Source organism: Leptidea sinapis, chromosome 11 (assembly GCF_905404315.1).
Source record: "Leptidea sinapis chromosome 11, ilLepSina1.1, whole genome shotgun sequence".
Lineage (NCBI taxonomy): Eukaryota > Metazoa > Arthropoda > Insecta > Lepidoptera > Pieridae > Leptidea > Leptidea sinapis.
The window spans coordinates 8,648,125-8,669,856 of record NC_066275.1 but is presented as its reverse complement, the minus strand read 5'-3'; the positions used below and the strand labels follow the sequence as shown (position 1 = coordinate 8,669,856).

Here is a 21,732-nt window from a genome sequence, read left to right as displayed (position 1 = left end):
TGTCCACCACGATAATTCATCTTAATTAATTAAACAAATCAAATAAGCATAAATAGTAAATACTAAAAACATTTTTAGACGAGAAAATATCTAGTTGAAAAATGACACAAAATAACGTTCACTTATAAATAAGTGTAAATAATTAATTACGTACGGACTTACGGACCTCCGATTGGTCCGTAACAAGTCGGTAGGACCCACACTGATAAAACGTGAGTAAAGCCGTATTAATAAATAAGTGAATAATAACGAAAGCTTTAAGAATTTAAAATAACGTTCATTTAAAAACCAAACAATTGTATTAACCGCTTAGGAGACAAACGATATTTAGGTAGATGCCTACTTACTGACTTTTGTACGTACCTATGTCTAGGTACGTACAAAAGTCAATCTTATCCTTAAAAATACTTGTAACTGTACAAATTTAACTTTTTAACTTTATTTATGTAGGTTGGGAATAATATGATTCAACATGTCCGATGGTCATGACTGTGTATGATTGTCTGACCAGCAGAAACTGTGGTAGGTATCTAATTTTAAAATATTATGTTTCTCCATTTTTGGCATACCGAAACGTTTGGCTTTTTGCGTCCTATTGTAAGCATTAACCTTTAAATTTTGGTATTAAAATTGAAAAAAAAATACTAATAGATGAATATAAAGGTCGTGAGTTTGTGCATGTCTGCAATGTGCAATTTTGTTCCTACCTACCCATGAATAAAATGTCTAATATTCAGAAAAAAAAGCTCGGATGCTCCATTCCTTGCCGGTCGGATGTGGGCAACAGTGCTCAAATATTACAACTAATAGGAAATTAGTTCGAATGTTTGAACGAAATCTGTCTTAAAAAATTTTTTTTATCCAACAGATAAGCAAGTAGGTAGGTAAGTATGTACCAACACTAAGTATGTTTGGTATAAGTACCTACCGGTGTCCGCCAACATTATTTAAAAAAACTATTGGAATCAAATAAATACAATAAATGGAAACAAATAAGTGCCTAAAACACTTTCACCAACAGGCAAATAATATAGGTTAGGTACTAATTTTCTTAACCTTCATCTATACTAATATTATAAAGCTGCAGTGTTTGTTTGTTTGTTTGAACGCGCTAATCTCTGGTACTACTGGTCCGATTTGAATGATTCTTTCAGTGTTGGGTAGTCCATTTATCGAGGAAGGTTATAAGCTTTTTTTTTCAAAATTAGGGATCCGTAATAAAAGTGCTATTTTGTAACACAAGGTGTAAAATCGATAACCTATTTTTGCATGCGCTGCAAAAACTATTGACAATAGAACAAAATGATGTACAGGCTATAATATAGGCAATATTTTACTACTTATAAAACTATCGCGTGAATTATACTTTATATGGCAAAACAACGTTTGCCGGGTCAGCTAGTGTCAAATATAATTTAAAGACAATTCACACAAGAAATACAACTTAAGAAGCGACAACTAATAGTAATTTATAATAATTAATTATATATAACTTTATTACTATTATCGATACAGCAACAAAAATGAAATAGGTGGGTAGGTATAAAAACTTAGGTTATACAGGTTAACAACATAAACATGAGGCAAGCAAGATGAATTATTACTATTGATTTTCCTTTGTCGGTGACGACATATTTTTTTTTTTAGATTGTTAAAGTTTAATAAACTATGTTTAGATGGTGTTTCGGTTCTGTAAATAGATGTAACATCGTAATACCTACCTTAAAAGTACCTATACATCTAATTCTAACCTATACATGTAATTCTATATAGGTATTGCATTTACAGAAAATAATCATTTTTAAAAGGATTACAAAGCGTGTAATAAGTTGTAAAATTAGAATATACTTAGATAAATAAATAATGCCTCTTTGCCTTGTAAGAAATTTATTTAAAAGTACCTACCTATTAATTATGATTGATTGACTTTAATAAACTTGAATTATATTGAAGTATGACATTCGAATATTAAATTATTTTGTATCTTATAGAATAGTCTGTAAGATACAATTTTTGATATTTCATAACTATTACTAATAATCTAGTAGAAATATCAGAAATGACTGTTAAGAATTTAAATATAATAAACCTAATAATATTTTAATTACGGGTGTTAAGACTCAAGAATGATATATTAATAATAAGTGCTAAAAATAGATGAAGTAACACTGCAAATATCAACATAATATAAGTTTAGTACGTAGGTGTAGGTGTAGGGCCAGGGTGACTTTTTGAGTCTTGGTCAAAGATGATTTTTTTTTATTAAAATTTGTTTAGTAATTCATATTTTTTCATATACTTGGATTGTTCTGTACCAGAACATAATATTATCATAATGATATTTATAATAGTTAAACAATTTTACTTATCATATTAAGATACCAACCTAACAATAATATTATTTCTACATAAGATTATTAAGTACCAACATCAGAAGTTCCTCATAAAACAAGATAATCAAAGGATGTTCAATTAGAATGAAATTAAAATTGTGTGAGATTAAAAGTGAATCTTACATAATATTCATTCTAAAACCTAATGGGTAGGTAATGTAGATACCTACCTTTTTTCTATGCTTATTAAAATGCAATGGTTTTTTATGCGATATGCATTTAATGAAGTTATATACTTTTTTCTTAAGCACAGTTTTTTCGAAGTTACATGAAAGTGGATTGAAGTAGAAAAATACTTGCTTTCAACCTCAACCTAGTTAAAATAGTAAATGTAGGTATACCTACAGCAAAGCTATTAATAACCTCGGCCTACCTTACCTGTTAAAAATCTAGAAAGGTACCTAATCCTATAAATTAATATTTTCAAATTGAACCCCCATTGATATTTACACTACCTATATGACATACTTACAGAGGACTCTGAGTATCAAAAATAAATCAAATGATTTTCGGCCCATTTCCTGAAGTATCTGGTTACTATTTTGATTGAAGTTACGATATTTTTATTAAAGCATAATCACGGCGCGGGACAGCTTTGTAAATAAAATAAAACAAATTCAATTAATCTTGGTAATGATAAAAAATTAAATTTTGATAAATGTAGTCAGTTATACCTACTATTAATTATGGAAAAAGGTACTTCAGCAACAAACTGATAGACAGATAGTCTCTTTTGAATGGGTAGTTTTTGACGTTCAATAAGTGATTTTAAATCCTAATTTGAATAAAAATATTTGAATTTGACAACGGCTGTAGCATCACGTAAATGATGTATATTTTAGCGTTAGCAATATCTTGCATGTAAATATCTATATATTAACTTCAAATCAAATGGGACTACCTATAGAAGTTTTCGAACTGATATGGGAAACACCACCACGGTTGGAAATAACCTTACCTACCAACCTTAGGTAGTTTCAGTAGTAATTACCTACCTATCTTGCAGTAAAACACAATGTTACCTTCACCAAAATTGTAATCAATTCGGTGTGAAACATTTGGATATTTATCAATAAAGAAGTAAGTTATGACCTTCTGAAGCTTCATCTTCAAGTACCTTTACTCAAAGCATAGTGCGTGCCCTGCCTAAACCCTCTGAGGATCCTACCCCTCTTAAATGTTATTAATAGGTCTGAAGGATCTAATTTTAACTTCGGCACAATAAGGGCACACGTTTCCTAGCTAGAAGCGTCGATTTTTCCACATCTAATTTTTTAGATGCAGAAGCAGGCGCCAACGCGTAACAGATCCTAGGATATAAGTGTATTTTAATACACAATTATTAAAAAAAACAGTTAAATATTTACAAAAAAAAGACAAAAACTATGTTAATCTTGACGTGAGCCATCAAACAAAACAAAACTGAAGCAAAGTCTTCAGGTGTGTGCCAATAACAAATTAATAAGATAATAACAAAATCATTTCATTATCCTTTTCGTATAAAAATGAGAGGTTAAATAGATAGTATCATCTCAAAAATAGTCATGATTTAATTACCATGCAAAGCAAATATTATCACTCATGAAACGAACAAAATGGTTTATAATCACCTATATGGATTGGGAATACGCCTAGCTCGGTTGCGATTCATCGACGACTGACTTGAGGCTGTAACGAATCTCGCGTCAGTTAGGGTGGGGATAGCAATGGCAGCCGTTCTGAGACACGCGATTGGGTGACACATTTATCCATTTATCGCTTTACAATATTCATATTATATTGTTGATTGTTATTTTGGTCTTTTATAAAACCTGTTGAGTTCTTTGAAAAGTAAGTGTTTGAAATGTAATTATAATATAAAATTATTTTGAATGTAGGCTTTTTAAATTAATGTTATGGTAAATAATTAAAATTAACATACCTGTGTAGGTATATCATTGGAAACCTTTCTATATTACAAATTTAGGCACACAAATATATTCTTAGCACTTAAGTAATATATTTTATACTTTTGACAATAATTACATAACAGGGGATCTTCCGGTTAGCTTCCAGGTATAGTTAGATAATCTGGACTGACTAAATCAACTGTGTACGGATTCTTGATCCAAAAAATGTGGTTTTCGCTGCGATACCTACCCTTGATATAACTAAACGTTTTATTTTTTCCTGACGCCTACCATAACTATTATCCTAGAGCTCGTCTGTACCCAATACATATTTTTGCCAATTATTTTTTAACGTTTTATCCTTTAAATATTTTCAGACGATTATTCACGATACATGACTGCTTCAAACTAATTAATGCAATATTAAAATAGTTGCATAAATATTATTTATGCAATTAAACTTTTCTTTTAATTGAGATAAAACACCCGATGAAAGGGCGGTGATCGTCTTTTATGAAAGTAAGATAGTTGAATCCGAGTTTTTCTTTATATCAGCCTATCGGATCCCACTGCTGGGCAAACGCCTCTGAATTTACTCCATTTATCGCGGTCCTGTGGCAATTCCAACCAGGTCTTATTAAAGGCATCCAGATTGTGACGCTATCGTTTTCGAAAACGATGAATGCGAGTGTTTTTGAATTTTTTTAATGATGAGATCACCTCATCTGTTTTTATAAAAACCTAGGTACTGGCCGTTATCGATTTTTTTTCGCTTTTGTTTTAAGTTACTAGCGAGAACTATATGTAGGTACTACGATTAGTTGGCTATGTGTATGACTATTTATAAACGATAATTTTGCAAGAATTAGCTGAAAAAGTAAATTATATGTCTGTATTATTTATACCTATACCTATCAAAAAACGATGGCCTACTTGATACAATAATTAAGCTCGTTATAACAATGAAAACAAATGCCACTTATACCTTATCAGTGTTCATAAAAAATTAAAACTTTCTAAGAAGTAGAGCAACCTCCACGCCGTACATATTACTTATCAACGTCTGGTGCATCGAATGATACACGAAGAAACTTTACGAGGCCGCACTTGTTCGGATCGCCCGTGCTAGACGACCGCCGATACAATTCGCGAACCGTTCAATTAATATCGGATTAATGGTACTGGGATAATGGTACTGGAATAATGGTACTGGATTAATGGTGCTGGATTAACGGGGGGTGTTTGGTCGCAGTACGGCGTCGCGGCGCGAGGAGGGGTCGCGGCGCGAGGGGGGGGGTGAGGCGTCGCTCGTAAAGCATCGGTCGGCACACTCGACTGACGCGCGTCTCGGCGAATACGCGTTGCGTAATCGGCAATCGCGCCATAAACAACCACGATACCGCACTTGGTAACCCACGTGCACCTGACAACCTAATAAGCATTACGCTCATGTTCCAAACCCAACACGTGACTGACAGAGTGAAAAACAAAACTCTTAAACAATAAGTGAAGTTTGTAAATAATGGCGCGGGCTTTGCCGACGGCCGACTCCGCTTAAGGTAAGTTTATTGGCGATTTATAGCTCCCAAGCTTGCGGAGCTGCCCGCGAATTTGTTTGCCAAACAAACTTCGACGCTTCGATCACGTGTTTAGATCGAAATAACACTGTAGATACAATGTAACACGCTATTAGTAGCCATGTGAAACACCTCATAGTTATAACCACACAAATATTTAAACAAAAATTACAATTACATATGTCGTTGTTGGTACCCGTTAGTCAGTTACGGATACACTATCAGATAAATTCAAAATCAAATATGAATTTTCCGGTTCCTCGCATCATAACAATCGTATCTATTTAGCTTGTAGAGTCGATTTTGTCATATAAAAACTCAACATTACACAGAGTTAGAAACAAATACATAATAGATACTTACGTAAAGTTAGTTCGACTTCAAAGTTAATTCTAGCACATGGTTAGGTTAACTCTACCTACCAAAAATACAGTAAATTTCTATTTTGACATTGTATTTATGTAGAGTCAATATTGTGAATGTTAATAATGAAATAAAAATTAGTGGAAAATGTTATTGTTCAGTTAATTTTCTTAGAAATACTATCTACATAAAACTGGCATAACTTACTTTTTTATATTTATAACTTAATTATTAATTAAGTAATTACATAGTAAGTAAGTGATGTTTTAAGTAAGATATTTGACCCGTTTATTTGGTGTAAAAACGAGGTATGAATTACTAATACTGATTAAGGCAAAACTTAATTGAACCAAAGATTGTTACTATAGATACTATATGTATTTAGATATTATTTACTAATACTATATTAATTAACACAATACATTCATATTCTCAATATTATCAATTCATTAATAGGTCGGTGTATAAATTTTAATATGTACCTAAAATTTTACATAACTATAGTATTAAGCCTATCTATTTAAAATATTTCCTTAATAAGAGTAATGGGACTTAATATTTTATTTTCATACCAACTACTTGATTATAATGACCATTGACCTTGATATTTAAAATCTCTAAAATGCATTATATAGAATGGTACATAAGTTTAATTCATTTTTCATGTAAAAATTGCTTCAAAAAAGCGTTATTATTTTCGAAAAAACTCGTTTTAAAAACTTATCTACATACACAAACGTAGAATTCCATTATTTAACTTTACAACAAGTTTAGTTTTACAAATAGCTATTACAACTAAGTATCTAGTACCTATTTAAGTTTTGTAGATAGTACAGAATTTCCCCATTAAAACGACAGGAAATAAATCTTGTTGGATTATTTAAAAGATTCTAAATAATGCTTGCTCTATATAATGATATATAAACATGCCAAATTAAAATTAATAAAAAGCATTCTTTCTGAAATGAATGAATTCCACTTGAAATACTATAGGAATTAGATTTATATAGGTATTATGTTATACTTTTAATAATCTCAAAGAACTCCTCCAATAAAAATACCAAAAAATTAATTATGTCCAAGTAAAGGCTCTACCACTAATAAAGAGAGAGTCGAAAATATATAAATAAAATAGGAAATTTGTAAAATTTGAGGGCGATTTTTGGTCCTATAAATATCTCAATATATACATATACCGTAAGATCTATAAAATAAAATAAAAATGATTCCGTGGGGGAAATATAGCAAACATATGTACAAGGTATAAAATATACCAAAAATATATAAAATGAATTTTAACAAATAAAAATATCATAAAATGGGAAATCTTGATGTTAATATATAAAATATTTTTTGTGAAATATTAATTATATATCTTGTTGAATCTATGAGAACAGTTTAAAAAATATTAGGTATGTCAAAAAGTCACCATGAAAACATTTAAAACCAAATATTAACTTCTAATGAAAAATACATCTATTTGTCTTTACCTAAAGTCTTATCACTAGCCGGCGTGAACTTGTCATTTGAACGCCTAAAACGATTCAATTGGTTGTCCTAGAAAATGCGGATACACATTACAAAAAACTAAATTGAAAATGTCCCACCCAGTTTAAGCATGTAATGTAATACCATACCTGTATAATGCTGGTTAAACACAAGGCTATCTATTCCTTATGCCATTAAAAATAATTAAAAGATAAGAAATAATTACTTATTTGAAACCCAATACATAAATTTCTATTTTTCCGTACTCGTTCCCCACTGATAAACTTAACATTTAAATAAGTTAGCTATGGCTACCTTTATTAACCTGTAATGGGTTATACATTAACATTTGCTAAACTCTGTGTTAATTACAATGTGGGACACCATCAGCTTTAACTCTATCTATATATCTAAAAAATCAATTCATAATGTATTAAAAGACGCCTTAATAATCTATTAAAAGTCATACCATAAATTTTTAGTTATGGTAAAATTTTTCGATGCGTTTAATTTAATTAACTTGTGCTTCCACTGAGAGCGATGTGTTACTAGTAAAAAGAGGTGCAAAGACATTAATTTTGTGGTTTGGTCATAACATGTTATAAAAACATATACTGCCTTATAAACAAACTTGGAATAAAGTTATAACTGCGAATAAGCCAAGAATATGCAAAATGTTGAATATATCACATCATCAGGCAACTTGAAATAAATGCGGAAAACGTTATACGCCCGAATAAACCAATCATAAGCAAAATGTCTATGGATAAACATTTACGGCCTTACAAATAAAATTGTCATTAATTTATAACTAATCATAAACCAAGAAAACACAAAATGTTCTCAAATAGACATTTTGCTTACGATTGGTATATTCGGACGTATAACGTTTTCCGCGTTTATTTGCAAGGCTCCTTGTCATTCGGAAAACTTCAGAATTATCATTGTATTGACAGTGTTGTCAACGATATTGTAAACATTTTGCATATTCTTTGTTTTTGATTAGTTATAACTTAATGCCAATTTTATTTGTAAGGCCATTAGCATATTCTTGGCTTATCCTCAGGTATAAATTTATACCAAATTTATTTGTAAGGCCGTTAAAGTTTGATTATTATCTTTTCGTATACTTGTAATCTTCGTATACTTAATAAAAAATACAATTTGTATTTGGCTTTTAATTTTTTAGGTTTGTTGCATACTACTAAAAATATTTTAACTCACTCTTGTGATATTGCAGGCAATTATTGATATCGATAAATAATTGATTTAAGATTAATTTAACATTAACCATTAATATCATTATGTCATGAAAAATCCGTATTGGTATGTTAAGTAGATAGACATAAGTGATGAGACATGCAATAAAAACAGAACTTGCCACCGATCACAGGTTATCACTTATCTAACATATTCTATGATGCCCTACATAGAGTTGTGAGTTTTTCTCTGATGCTACGAACTGAACAAGAACTTCGTTCTCTAATTAAATAGAGCCTTTTACACGACAGAAATAGTGGCAAAGTGATTGAGTAGCCTTTTTATATTAAAGATATTATTACAATTCCAATAGATTTCGAAACTAGGTATATATTTTGTAATAATATGAATAATTGAATTCGTTAAGTTATGTAGTTAATTTCTTTTTATATATTTCGGCTCTAGTTTTTGAGCTTATTGCAAATAACCTCTTTTTTTAAATTTTTTATACCCACTTTTTATAATCTGTAGTCAGATACCGATTGCAATATGACATAGCATACCAAATTATATTTAATCGATATTAATGAAATTATTAAGCTCAAATTAAAAAGTATTTTTTTTTTAATAATATGCTTATTTTTTGTAGGTTAAAACTTGCTTAATCAATTCTCAATAATTACAGTAACATATTAAATATTATATATCAATTCCTAATTACAGTAGAATACTAAATATGATAATATATTATCAATTGGTATTATGATAAATCGTTACACGCAATTATACTGACAAGACTTAGTAACGCACAGTATTACTCTTTTATTTCCATGGGTCAAGATTTATTTGGTAAATATTAAGGCTAGAAAGTGACGATATATTATTATTTTAATATTTATTTACTGTTATAATACCTTTAATTTTATATATGTTACAAAAATATGTGTTGATGTCGAAAAATCATAAAATAATAATTTTAAGACGTAAGTACGCAAGTTGACGGACATAATATGAGTCGATTACATTTCCAATGTAGTTTATAGCTAGGAGCGGCTATTCAAACGCGGCAAATAGTTATTTAGGACAAAAAGAACGATCAAGTTCAGTCGGTCCGTTCACTTGAACTCATTCATAGGTTTGTGCCACTTAGAGCTTTGTGGTTCGTTCCTCCGTCATTAAGTTGCATTCATATAAAAAAAATGGTTGAAGTAAAATATGAAACTTAATCTCTAGAACTCACATGTACGTGTATTTAAAATGTTATAATGTCGAACCTAACAATGCTTTTAACTATATTTTTTATATGTATGATTAAATGCTTTTACCAAAAAAATACTATGCTGCCAAGAAATAAGAATACTGGCAGGAATTGAGCAAATTTATAAACTCCCTAATAGGGTAGCCTAACGCGATAATATATCTACCCAGAAAATTAAGGTACTGTACTCTTTTTTTGGAACAAAACTTGGAGGCAGTAGTAATATGTAAGTTAGTACTTTTGCCCAGGCATGTACTATTTACGCCTCTTGTTGCTAATTACCTACCCAAAAGAAGGTCTACGTAACACAGTTAAGAGATAATATATTGAGTCAGTTAATTTGTACTGGAACTAACAGAATTATAACGTCGTAATAAACATTGTGAATTGAACGAAATCCGTAAATAACTATAATTTCGTGGGTGTATATTTTGACATTATTTTGTTGTTATTCTTATAAAAGTATTCAGTAATGTTAACTAATGAAACATTATTTTTGGTAATTTTACAATATCGTGGTATTGCAATGTGTTTAGGTTATAAGACGCGTCAATACTGCGGATAGGGCGCCATATTGATAGTATTCATTGCTCTCACACACAAGCAAAAAGCCGAAGTAATGCAAAGGTATCGTGAAATTGTCTACCGCGCAGTAATAAATTATCATCTTAATAAGTTAATGACTGATTCCAGTAATGTTTGGTTTTTTACCGCGGAGTGTCCATTGCCATCCCCTATACGTGCTGAGACATCTGCTTGGATTTGTTTAAAATTCATGTATATTTATCGAGTTTTCTTTGGGACATGCTTAAAGTAAGTGTTGATGTGTTTGTGTAGTAATTTTGTTTTTTTTTTTTATATTTAAGTAATTAATAGCTTTCTACCCGTGAATTTGCACGTCGAAAATCGTATCGCGCTTCCTAAGAATATACTAAATGTTTAGGGATAAAATGTAACCCTGAGAAAGTGAGTTTAAATTTTTATGATGAGCTTAGTTTTACAAATTTTTATACATGAAGTATATTTTAATATTTAACAAATATTTTATTAAGTATATATATTGGATAAAATTTAATTAATGTTTTAATATACTAATCATGGTTTTATTATGGTTATATAAATAAATAATTTCAAAGAAGGTACATATGAATTTAAGTAAATGGATTTTCAACAGCATTTTCATGCAATTTAAAACATAGTTAATAAAACAATTCTAACATAAATAATAACAATCATTTATATTAACTTACCATTACGAAAATAAGAATCTTATAATTTTGATGCTTAAATATCATACAAAAAAAAATTGTGGTGTCCTCTCTACGTTATGTGCGTACTTTAGATACTTTAATGTCTTTAAGCGTGACGTAAAGGAGGTTTAACTGATTATTGGGTATGGGGATACCCAAAGTGCCAAACGTGCATAAAGAAGCATCTAACAACAACATAAGAACCTTGTAGAACCTTCTCCATTTTCAAGTCGGTTAGAAATAAAAACCCTTCCATCGTTGTGTTATTAAAATTGATAGGTGTCAATTACCGAAAATAGCAAACAGCTTTTTATAATCCGGTTGACACCGGTTAAATTACACTTAGTACAAAAAGCTGAGCGTCAAACATTCTGAGGAGCCAGGTGCCAACTTACCTCCCGCGGTACTCGCAAAAACTGACATCTGTTTGTGAAAAATGTACACACCGATCATATCTACTTGGAATACATCACCGGAGACAAATTGTGCTCACTTCAAAGCGATCGTAGCACGAGAATAAGCAAATTGTTAACCGGAGTCAGTGGAAAACAATGAAAACAGGACCTTGTTACGTAACAGTAAGGCCTTAAATCGGCGTATCGATAGATATAGTGAAGAACCGTAAACTGGACCGTAAGCACTTGGATTTAAATCCGCATAATTATCGGATAGGCAATAAATTGCAGAAGTGGGATGCACTTTTGTATTCCCAACGGTGACCCGCTTGTTACGATATGGATTGTCTTTGTAAATCAATTGATGTTTTTTATAATACTATTCATAGTAGCTCTTAGTTACGTTCTCTACTACTAGTAGTAGGTATCTAGGGACGAGCGAACTCGAAGATTTTGTTTGCGTTCCCTAAATTACTGTTTATAGTATAAGTTGATGGCGATAATTCCTTCAAATTAACTCTTTCGCAAATGTGCTAGAACAGTAAGACTAAAAATTAAGGAACATTATAATTATTGATCGATACATCTACTAAAAAATGTTATTTTGACATCTAAATGAATGAAGCCTTTATGCTATGCTTCAACATAATATACTAAATATTTCCCCTTATATCTTATGTTAATCATTGCTCCCTTGTCCGCCAACATAGGCCTCCTCCAGATCTTTCCACATTTTCCTGTCGTAAGTTATTCTCCTACATGTTAGTCCAGCAATCTTATTGAAATCATCTTCCCGTCGTATCGTTATAATTCACTGTTAATAATTAGAAAGAGAAAGATCTGTTTTGGCAAAACTTTCGTTAAGTTGAACACTCTTGACATATTTCCTTTTTTAACTTTTGTATGGGTCTTGGCACTTTAAAAATATGTAATTTAAAAATGTATAATAATATTTATAAACCAGGTTACAGATACTACCTAATAAGTTTGTAATTAACCTTATTTCTAATAATGAATATGTGAAAAATATAAATAAATAACTCTTGACAGAGTGGTAGTAAAACGGATTACTCGGCTGTAACACCTCTGCCCGTTAAATCCATTTTGAATCTATATCAATTGCTCAGAATTTCGATTTTAGAACTACGATTAGCCCTGTAATGAATGAGCAATAACCACCAGGTGAATGACTTCCAGTACCATCAATTGAAATCGTAAAGATACGACTGAAGTGAAAACTTGAAGGCATGATTAAACGTATGAAAACAAGTAATCTTTTTCGGCAAACATTGCATGGCAATACAATGTTTGCCGGGTCAGCTAGTATATATAAAGCTAATATATACACGCATATAGACTCGGTAGGACTTTACCCGAACACTACAGAACCGAGCGTGATAAGTCAGTCTAGTTCAAATTCAAATATTTTTATTCAAAATAGGACTAAGAGAAACAAACTAACCAGAGAAAAGAACGGGCGCAAGAAAAACTCTGTGGTCTTCTTTCTTCTTCAAATAAATAATTTAAATAGCCTGAAGGCGGTCACCTCATTCCAAATCACTGGTATCAATAAAAAATCATTTATGCTATAGTAATCTTTACTACATTCTCTTACTATTAAACATTTCATTTGAATTTCGTACTAAATTTATTATGAACATTTTCTGGGATCGTGTCGTTAAAGCACTTTTATTGATTTTATATTAAGTTAATTATTTTTTACTTCTTTTAAAATGAAAAAAAAAATGTTCATTTGTTACCTTATACCCTTAAATATTGTTATTTAGTTATATGGTTTTTGATTTAAATTTTACTAACTTACCAAACTGAGTGATATGTATTACTCTTATAGTCATGTGTATCAGTGTTTGTTCCTTTATAAAGTAAGATTCATTGATTATTAAAAATAACATGATGTTGATTTTCCTTATAAATAAATAAATAAATAAAAAAGCAAATAAATCGCTCTACAAAAGTCTCATTCAAAACCCACAAGATAAAGTCATTCCAAAAGATATAAACGAAATTTCGTCACCCAAAAGACAATACAAATAAGACCGAACTATCATACTGTAATAGTACAGTATGATTTAAGAGATCGACCTCACACTTCGATAATGAATGAGTTGGTCGTAAACGTTGGAATCAAGAGAACATTAATGTCAATAAAAAAGTCATAAACTCTATTAGCGGTCATAAAACTTAGAGCGTCTGTTTAATAGCTGGTTTTGCGTTGAGTAGCGTTTAGTTATCGTTAGTTTAGTAAATAAACAACAGCGTACTTTTTGTTTTAAATTATGGTTTTGGATTTTCGGTTTTCAATTATTTGTTTAGCTATTTCAGTAATGGCAATTTTGTAAAAAGGCTCTGATTTTTTTTTTAAATAATATTGAAATGAAATGAAAATTTATTTGCAAGAAACATTGCAGTTACAATGTTAACATAATATTATTAATAATATATGTTTCGTCAATTGACATGCAAAATATTAAGTTATAGAGTTCTCTAAGTACTAACACACTACTGTTATATTGAAACATGTCGGATTTCACAACTCTTTCATTAATATTAATAAAATTAAAATTTAATGATATTATAATAAAACATGTTAATAATTTAATAATTCATTTACTACCTATGTATGTATAACGTCAACAATTTTAATATCACACAAATTTATAATTATTATTTATTTAAATATTGTTTGTAGTGTAAAAATTAACATTCTTAATCACAGATCATGCAAAATAACAATTTAAAATAATAGGGGGGCTATAATGACAATATTATTAATATTATATTATTGTATTGCATAGATATCAACTAATATTAAGTGTTTAAATAAGTGACAAACGTACAATAGAAGTTAAAGTATGATGTTGCCTTTTTACTGTAATAGGTACTTCGAATTGACATAGAACCTTCATTTATAGTCTTCATACTTCCTGAGGCTGTACAAAATTCTTTCAGTTTGTCGAATCTCGATTAAGAGAGTTCTATCGCAATAGCATTAATAACCTTCCTGTTAGATTAGATGATTAAATAAATATGTTAAATTAAAAAAAAACGTATCAATTTTTCAGTACAAATCGGCAATTTCATAATTTAACCGCTAATATAAAAAGAAAGATATTGTTAGTCGCTTGCCGCAGCATTATTTTAAAACAGATTGATATAATATAGCCGTAAATATCAAAAAATCATTTCGTTTTCAATTGTGTATTTTAGTGTGCACCTACCTACTGCTGGAATGTTGAAAATGTTCGAAATGTGCTAGTTTTTTAACTATTATCCTCCGATACCGTCACTTTTTACGTTAGAAAAGCCGTAAATTTTTCAAGTCAGCCGATAGTGCGGTATAAAGAACACGGAAACGAACTTTTGTTAAAGACGATCATAAATAAAGTAATAAATAACCACAAGGTGTAAAATAGAACGTTTTTGGCCACACTTCTCAAAAATATTATCTGTTTAAAGCTTATTGTTAATTACCATAATAATTGATTACCTGCATATTTAAGCAGGTGAATAGTCCCTTTTGTCTATTTTGCATAGAAACTTGTGCAATATTATCTTAACGGTCTTTGCCGTTTGTCACTGTTGTTCTATTGTCCGAATTTTTTTAAAACCTAACGGACCTACAAAGAAATTTATAAACATAACTGTTCTGCGTTGAGTATTTGCATCTTTTTGCTGTTTAAAATAACAATAGGAAAGAAAACATTTTTTGTGCATTTGCTAAATTCACTCCAGTTACGTCTTGCGTCACTTTCAAACACATGCGTTTGTTTTAAAATACGCTTTTGTACAAACTGAAAATTATTTTAGTTCTTTTGTTTTTTAAGAGTTTTATTGCCGCTGTTTTCTTTTGTGTGCTGACATTAAGAATAGATTGTAATGGAGTAACAGAAGCAATTTTTTAACGTCAGTAAATTTATTGGAACGTTTACAATTTTACAAATTAGCATCCGTATCACGTATGGTTTAATGCTGCTGTTAAACACGCTTACAATTGATAAGTAATTGCTATTGGAAATTTATAACTTAAACTAATACTCATGAATGCTTATATTTTTGTTTTTAAGTTGATATTTTAAATTAATATACTAAAACGTTAATATATCTAACTGGAGACGTTGAAAATTTATTTCTTAATAACGTGTTGTTTATTTATTTCTATTTTCTAGAATGAAACGTTTTATTTTTTTATATGTGGTGTATTGCCTTATTGCTTAATCTTGTTGTGGCTATGAAGATATTATTGTTAATTGTCTTATTCCTAAGGAAATTTCAGATCGTGTTTCTTCATAATATAATAAATGATTTTACCACAATCTTTACTGAAATAGCCTCTTCATTTGTCCTTCTTCTTAGTGCAACATGCAATAATTACATATAATTGATGATTTTACTATAAACCTGGTTATAACGTATCTTTGAATAAGATTTTACTTATAAATAATCCAGGCTTCTATGAAAACCGAAATTTTTCGTTATATTTTCATCTTATATATGTATCAACATTTCGTTGTCTTGTAGTATACTTGAGGTAGCACCACTATGTAATTTATTTGTCAGCTCGATGGGATCTTTGGTCAAAGAATGTACGAAAAGATTTGAAAGTATGATGCCTGTAAGCTCTATAAAATAAGATACCTAGTTTTATAATTTAGATTGTTTTCTTTCTTAAGTATAGTATCTTTGTAACGCTTTAGATTTAATCTGTAATGTTCCATTGTATTTTAATAAATAAATAAATCTCATAGCATAGTTTTAAAATGTTTTGCATCACTTACAAATGTAATAAATGTCTTCAAAAAAAAAATGCTAGAATTTGAAAGTTTAAAAGTTTGATGAAAGATTTCGCAGACTGTCGAAGCTTTGGTACGGCGGTGTGGTAATATTTCAAAATTACTCAAGAGCCGCGTCGGCTTGAATAATGTACAAAGTTTTGGGTAGCGGTGGCTGGTTGCTACTCCCTTCGTACTTCAAACAATGTAACGTCTTAACTTTTGTTTCATGGCATATTTCTTCATTAGTACTTTGAAATGTATAGAGGTTCAATACGTCATTATTTAAGTAGAATTCTAGTCAAATCATATTCAAAACTTATACTAATATAATTTCAGACGATGGGTTGACCATATCGTCCAATCAGTGGCGTAATTTGGCTTTGACATAGTTCATGCTACTTCTTCTCATTAGCCCAACCCTTTACGAAGCAGCGGTAGATTCAATTAGAAAAAATATTTTTTTTTGTCATTCATTTACGTGACCTACGAGAATGAAGTGATTTTCATTTGATTTCATTTGACATACAGACAGACAGGTATACTCACATTTATAATTTTTTTTTTATGGAATAGGAGGACAAACGAGCGTACGGGTCACCTGGTGTTAAGTGATCACCGCCGCCCACATTCTCTTGCAACACCAGAGGAATCACAAGAGCGTTGCCGGCCTTTAAGGAAGGTGTATGCGCTTTTTTTGAGTTTGAGTTTTTATGAAAAAGCTCAATCTTTTAAATAAGTTAATTATTAAATTAAGTCAAAATTGACACTCTTAAATATCAACGTTGAACATTTTACCATAAACCAATACATGGGAAAAGAGGAGTTGTAATGAAAGGAAGTGGTTCTTTAAGTTATAAATTTACAGCTTAGTGACTACATAAAATATTGAAACTATATATGTATAGTGATGCAACAAACATATTTAAAAAAAAACAACGTAAATGAATTATAGAAAAAAATTACAGCTCAAATCACTCGCAGCTACTTGTGTGTCGCAACGCATAGTCTAAGCCTTAAATGATTTTCATGAATAATCGCGTTCATGTAAGTTATACCAGCTATGCTCTTGTGAAGCAATTGTCATAAGATAATCATTTACAATCTGGTGCCTTGTATATTAGGTTACCATTTAGTAATTTGAAAGGTTTATTATTACATTATAATAAAGTCTAGACTTTTTCGTTAATCTCGCTTAGATTTTGTTTCTTGTAAACATTACAGCCTAATTTGATATTAGTTAATGTTTGGTTTTATAACTATATTTCATCTAATTAAAAATAAAATCGATACAAGTTAGAGAGCCGGACAAAATCTCCGGATTAATCCGGATAGATGGTAATCCTATTTGTATATATGCTCGTTTGTTTTCCAATTCCATTAAAATCACCTTAAAACCCCTACACTTGTTGCAATTAATAACCAGCTTTCTTTAAGCAACAAACTAATCTCCGGTTTACGCGTAGTTACACATAACTGGCTACATGGTGGAGGCTGCACGTGGTCGTTGGTCGCGGCCATGTGTCAAACCGGTCTTGAACGGGCCTAGTAACCTCTAAACGACTGAACGTGACCGAAGGATTCCTCAATTCACTTTTAAATACCCTTTTGTAACAGTGCCGTGGGAAATGGCAATATGTCACGGAAAACTGTGTGAAAACTACTGCAGTTGAGCTTTAATTTGAATAGTGACGTGTTCGTGTTGTATTTCAAGTGTAAATAATATATATTATTCATGTTTCACTATTACAGAGGTTATTTTTACATATTTGTTTGTAGTGAACTAAATGAATTCGAAACGTATTTTTTTTTATGAAAATAAGAGATGAGACGAGCAGGACGTTCAGCTGACGGTATTTGATTGTTGAAAATTCTAAAAATTCTGAAGGGCACTACAATTGCGCTCGTCACCTTGAGACATAAGTTAAGTCTCATTTGCCCAGTAATTTCACTAGCTACTAGCGCCCTTCTGACCGAAGCACGATAATGTTTACACATTACTGCTTCAAAGTAGAAATAGGCGCCGTTGTGGTACCCATAATGTAGCCGGCATCCTATGCAAAGGAGCCTCCCACTGCTATTATATACCTAAGTTACTTATAGTGCTACGTACCCGAAGAGTAATCATCGGGAATAGTGCATAGGGAGTCTAAATCACACAGTGTTGCGTAGATACGTCGATTCATTACGTGTCTTCTACCGCATTTATCATGGGGAATGTTTTGTAGAAATGTTTGAGCTGATTCTTGCCACCCAATTCTACTTTCACCATCTGATTGTGTGCCGATATATAGCGTTCCTTTACAGTGCGGTTTTTAAGGAACTTTCTGCCATGTAGTACCATAGTATGGTATGAGCTTCCTTGCGCAGTGCTTCTAGGAAGATACGACATAAGTAACTTCATCAAAAGCGCGTACAGCTGCTACATTATTGCAATTCGTGAAATGAATGCTTTTTGCTCTCCTCTTCTTATAAAAAATTAGTAAGACTTCGTTAGCGACATGTATCTCGCAAATGGCAAAAATTTTTGTATGTTCGTATACTGCCGCTAAAACAGCCACTTTGGAAATGCCGTTATTATTGTTTGTTTATAACATAAAATTGTTTATAACATACCTTTTAGTTACACAATGTATTATCCGGTCTGTACAAAATTCAAATTCAAATATTTTTATTCAAAATAGGATGTGAAATCACCTATTGAAAGTCAAAAAACTACCACCCATTCCAAAATGAATGCCTCAGGCCTGAGAAGAATAGGCGCAATAAACTCTGCGGGCTTTTTTTTTTCATCAAATATATTATGTTTTACATTTAAAGTAACACTTACAAAGTAACAAAGTAACATTGTACAATTAAACTTATTATTTAATAGCCAGAGGGCGGTTGCTCCATTCCCAATCTGTGGTATCATTAAGAAAGTCATTTATGTTATAGTAACCTTTACCACACAAACGTTTTTTAACAATTCTTTTGAATAACGTAATTCACACCAAATACTTAAGGAACTTTAAAAATAAAAGATTAATTTTGGTTAACTTATAAAAGGCAACTAATGAAAATACTTATAAATATCTTTATGTAAGTAAACATAAAAATAATTTCTAATTGTAGGTAAATGAAATATGCAAGTATATGTACTATTCGTAAGACGTCAGCAGTATAAGATCTAGCTTATATAATTGAATCTGTTCGTTAGACTTAGTGCAACCGCATAGTTAAGTTAGTTAAGTTAAAACTTCCCTCAAGCTAAATTCATGACGCTTATTAGAATGAGTATTTAGTCTGAACTGTAGAATTTAAGAGTCAACATTCAAAGTATACTTTCTTATGTACAATAAATAATAGTTAAAAAAAACTAAAAAGCACGCTTTATATAAAATTCAACTAAAAAATAGAAAATAAATTTAAATTGAAAATAGTGTAAAAAAAATATATTTTATTGTAAAAAAAAGCTTGGGTTGTAGAAGAATTATTATTTTAATAATATCTTAAAAATTGAAAAATTTAATAATTTTATCAAATTAGTGTAATGTCATCGGTCCTCGATAAATCTACAAAGTTTGAACGAAATCTAGCCGTTTAAAGTGGGTCAAAATCGCGCCCAAAGAAGTCGGTTACAAACATACATGCAAACATACAGGTGAAGCTAATATAAAGCGTATAAAAAAAGCCTTCTGTTTTTAAAAGATACCTTAAAATAAGTTTTAGTTGAGTAATGCTTTTGTGTTCTAACCAATTTTTTTTAAACAGATTAATTGTGATAGGTATAATTTTGATTATAATATTAGATAAATAAATAAAATATTTTTTAAGTATGATTTTGTTGACATAAAATGTTGTTGTGCCCTTTCTGTGCATCACATATTTTCTATGTAGTAGGTATCAATACCAGATCAATTTCAATGAATGCGTCTTGCAATAAAAACACAAATTAATATTATATAATATAAAAAATTGGTAGCATACCAAATTTAAAATCTTTTTTATTAATTATAAAAGTTTTAGAAGTTCTATCATTACAATAATTCTTTAGTTTTTGTAATTAAATAATGTTATATAAAAACTGTCAAACTATGCTTCAAAAATTCATCTCTTAGAATCATTCATACAGAAATAAAATTTACATTAAAAATTATCACGAATCGAAATAAAATCTATCCTATCTCTCAATTTGGTTCAAACTCTCACTGTGTGAAATTGAACCAATCACAATTTGATTAAAATCGGTCCAGTAGTTTAAGAATTCATCGCGCACAAACAACGTGTTAATTTTTTTATATAAAAAAATTTATAGATGTTCTAAAATGCTGCTATTTAAAAAAAAAGCTTCAGTAACATTATGTCTTAATATTTAATAAGTTATGGACGGGTCTCTAATACCTATTTATGAGTCTCTCTGATTTTTCTAAGACCGCAAAAAGGAGAAATATATATTAAAGTTCCATTTTTTTTGACGATTTCATATTCAACCAGCTTTTAACATGTCCAGATCTATCAAAGTCTTGGTAAAAGTACTCAAGTTTATTTACTAGTCTAGATCACAAGAATAGTTTTGGAATAACTGTTGTATCAAATTTAACTCACAAGAATTAAGTGAATTAACAGTTAATATTATAATTAAATTTACTGATAGATTCCTCAACAAAATTCCTTTGTAAAGGTAAATATAACATCGGATAAATAAAAGACTATAGGTAGGTATGAACTATATGTTATTGTTATTTCGCTAACACATACAATATAATAAATATATTGGTCTGTTTTTCAAATAGATTCAATCTGAATAAAACTAGACTAAGTTTAATTCAGTAGACGTAACTGTATGTAGTATTCATCTACTTACTCGTACAGCCCTCTCTCTGCAAAACCTCCATTTATTTATGTCCATACTTTATTCCATTTGCGGAAAACTTTACTGAATGTCGATGAAAATTTTGAAGCTTTCTAAGACACATTTCTAGCAATAACGTTAATGTATTTTGCAATTCATTTTTAAATTGTTCTATTTGTTTTGATTATATGTAAGATTATTTCTATTTTCTATCCAGAAACTGTTATTGTTGTCAAATTTCATAAAGTTCAAGGTCCTGATTTCTAAATGAGTAATAAATTATGTTTGTATTTTG

The 21,732-nt window shown here is 30.2% G+C and overlaps 1 protein-coding gene across 1 annotated transcript in view; it reads left to right on the top strand.

The window, feature by feature from the left end:
* Positions 1-5,588: 5,588 nt before the first annotated feature.
* LOC126966870 (homeotic protein antennapedia-like) overlaps positions 5,589-21,732 on the top strand; it is a 254,008-nt gene continuing 237,864 nt past the window's right edge. Inside the window, exon 1 of the mRNA XM_050811152.1 lies at positions 5,589-5,841. The gene's annotated coding sequence lies outside the window, so the exon portion shown is untranslated. The remainder of the gene's footprint in view (positions 5,842-21,732) is intronic.